Source organism: Condylura cristata, unplaced genomic scaffold (genome assembly GCF_000260355.1).
Source record: "Condylura cristata isolate star-nosed mole 26May11 unplaced genomic scaffold, ConCri1.0 scaffold00054, whole genome shotgun sequence".
In the NCBI taxonomy this organism is placed as follows: Eukaryota; Metazoa; Chordata; class Mammalia; order Eulipotyphla; family Talpidae; genus Condylura; species Condylura cristata.
In genome coordinates this window covers 1,350,179-1,353,120 of record NW_004567155.1, presented here as the reverse complement: position 1 = coordinate 1,353,120, position 2,942 = coordinate 1,350,179, and the positions used below count along the sequence as shown (strand labels likewise).

Sequence of the window (2,942 nt, the reverse complement as noted above, 5' to 3'; positions counted from 1 at the left end):
CAGGAGCCTGCAGGACCGGGGTGGGGCCTGCGGCCGAGGGGTCGAGATGGGCCCCGAGGCCGGCCCGTCCCGCCCACTCCGCAGGTTTCCCCGGGAGGCCGGGGAACGCGAGTGGTCACGCCCCCACTGCCCAGTCCCCTGCTGGCATTCTGGGCCCTCATGGCCATGTCTGAGACCGCCTCAGAACAGCTGGGGGCTGGGGGTGCGAGGATCATGCTGAGGGACATCCGTTGCCCGCAGCTCTGTTCTGCGACTTCTACAACCCCGAGGGCCAGTGCGAGTGGCACTACCAGCCCTGCGGGGCGCCCTGCATGAGGACCTGCCGGAACCCCAGCGGGCGCTGCCTGCACGACCTGCGCCGCCTGGAAGGTGGGTGCTCAGGCGGCCGCCCTGGGGCTCATCTGCCGCCCTCCCCGGCCCCCAGGCTCCAACCTGGTTAGGCTCTGTGTCCCGTCGTCCGCACCAGGGCCTGTCTGGGGAACCTTGGCCAGGCTGGACTGTGCCAAACCCTTTTGCCTTTGGGGCAGCCTCTTGCTGCCAGGCTCGGGGATCCCGTCCAGTGCCCGGGCTCGGCTGAGGCTGTGGAGGCAGAGTGCCTGGCCAGTGTGTGTGGGCACTCAGGCCTCTCTGGCCCACAGGCTGCTACCCCAAGTGCCCCCCAGAGGCCCCCATCTTTGAGGAGGACCAGATGAGGTGTGTGGCCACGTGCCCCACTCCGCCGCCGGCCCCCTGCCACGTGCAGGGCCGGTCCTACCAGCCGGGCGCCAAGGTCCCTTCTGCAGAAAACTGCCAGTCATGGTGAGACGCGGCGCGGGGGCAGGGCCCGCTCCCCAGGGGGCATCCAGCCGAAGCTCTGCTCGGGGCCACCCGCATCTCCTGCCAGCCCACAGGGAGACTTGTTGCTTTGGGCTGGGGTGGGAGGGGCGCGCGGGTGGGGCCGGGGGAGGCGGTGCCACCCACGCCCGGGCAAGGCCCCGTCAGACGCTGGCGGAGGGACCCTCTGAGGGTGCGCCGGCCCAGTGGGCGTCCCGCGCCCAGGACTCACTCGCTCCACCCGTGCCAGCAACTGCACCGAGAGCGGCGTGCGGTGCGCCTACGACGCTCAGGGTGAGTTGCGCCCCCCCGCGGCCTCCCGGCCTGGCCCCGCCCCGGCCTAAGCCCCGCCCGCCCCTCCGCAGCCTGTTTCTGCGTCTACGGAGGGAAGCGGTTCCGGCCCGGGGACGTCATCTACAGCACCACGGACGGCACCGGGGGCTGCATCTCCGCCCGCTGCGGGCCCAACGGCACCACCAGCCGGGAGGTGCGCCCCTGCGGCTCCTCCAGCCCCGCCCCCACCACCACCTTCTCCTTCTCCACGCCCCCCCACGGTAAGTGCCGGGCCTGCGGGGGGCGGGGGTGCCGGGCGCACGTGGTCCCAGGCGGGGAGGGGGGCGGGGCCCCGGAGGTCCCCGGGCGCCGCAGGCTCACACGGGCCCTGCCTAGCGCTGTGTCCTCGAGCTTCCTCCCACCAAACCTCACCCTGTTCTGGCAGGCCCTGCAAGGTGTCAAGGCCTAGCAGGGCGCCCCAGAGCCGCGAGCCCTCGGCTCTCTCGCCCCGGAGTGAGCGGGGCGCTGCCAGTGGGGCCCGCCCGCGCCTAAACGTTGTGGTGCAGCACAAGGGCGCCCCGGTTTACTGGCCAGAGTGGGGAGGGGCGGGAAGCAGCCGCTGGAACCCCGACCGCGGGGCCCCTGAAAACGCCGAGGCCCGACAGCCGTTCCCCAGCCAGAGGCGAGAGACGCTGTGGCCCCTGCTTACCCCCAAGTCCCGGACCGCCGCCCGCTCGCCCTGGGGCCCGCAGCTCTCTCCGGCGCTGCTGGGGGCTGTGGTTTCCTTCAGCACATTCTTCCCCTTGACACAAGCGTGGGGCGTCTGTGCGGGCAGCAGGCACCCACATGGGGGCGGGGAGGCCCCAGCCAGCAGCGGCCCTGGTGACCACCACCCACCTTCTCTGCCCTCAGCGGTGACCTCCAGCCCCCCTCCTGGCTCACGCCCCAGCCCCACAGAGAGCACGGCCCACCCCAGCACCCCAAGCCCCACGCCAGCCACCACCGTGCCCCCGGCCACGGGCTGCGGGGAGGAATGCCAGTGGTCGCCCTGGATGGACGTCAGTTACCCAGGACAGGGCACCGACAGTGGCGATTTCGACACGCTGGACAACCTCCGGGCCCACGGGTACCCGATCTGCCTGGCGCCCAGGGCGGTGCAGTGCCGGGCGGAGGACGCCCCTGAGGAGCCGCTGGAGGCGCTGGGGCAGCGTGTGCTGTGCAGCCTGGCCGCGGGGCTGGTGTGCCGCAACGCGGACCAGGCCTCCGGGCGGTGCTTCAACTACCAGATCCGGGTCCTGTGCTGCGCCCCCCGGCCCTGCTCCACCGCCACCGGCGCCAGCAGCCCGTCGTCGCCGGCCCCCGGCCCCACCACACCCGCCACGGCCCCCACGGAGTCCTGCCTGCAGAGGCGCTGCTCCTGGACCGCGTGGATCGACGGCAGCTACCCTCAGTCCACCCCGAACGGCGGGGACTTCGACACTTTCCAGAACCTGAGGGCCAAGGGCTACAAGTTCTGCCAGAGGCCCAGTGCCGTGCAGTGCAGGGCGGAGCGCTTCCCCGACACCCCGCTGGCCTTGCTGGGGCAGAACCTGGTGTGCAACAAGCAGGTGGGGCTTGTGTGCCTGAACAAGGACCAGCTGCCGCCCATCTGCTACAACTACGAGATCCGGATCCAGTGCTGTGAGTGGGTGGACGTGTGCAGGAGCACCCCGGCCCGGGGCACACACGCCACGCCCCCCAGCACCCACAGCACGGCCAGCACAGTCTCTACCCCGACCACCACGACCTCCTCGCCCACGACCACCACGACCACCACGACCTCCTCGCCCACGACCACGACCTCGCCCACGACCACC

The 2,942-nt window shown here is 72.1% G+C and overlaps 1 protein-coding gene across 1 annotated transcript in view; it reads left to right on the top strand.

Moving 5' to 3' along the window:
* MUC5AC (mucin 5AC, oligomeric mucus/gel-forming) overlaps positions 1–2,942 on the top strand; it is a 47,274-nt gene that overhangs the window by 9,038 nt on the left and 35,294 nt on the right. The window lies entirely within an intron of this gene.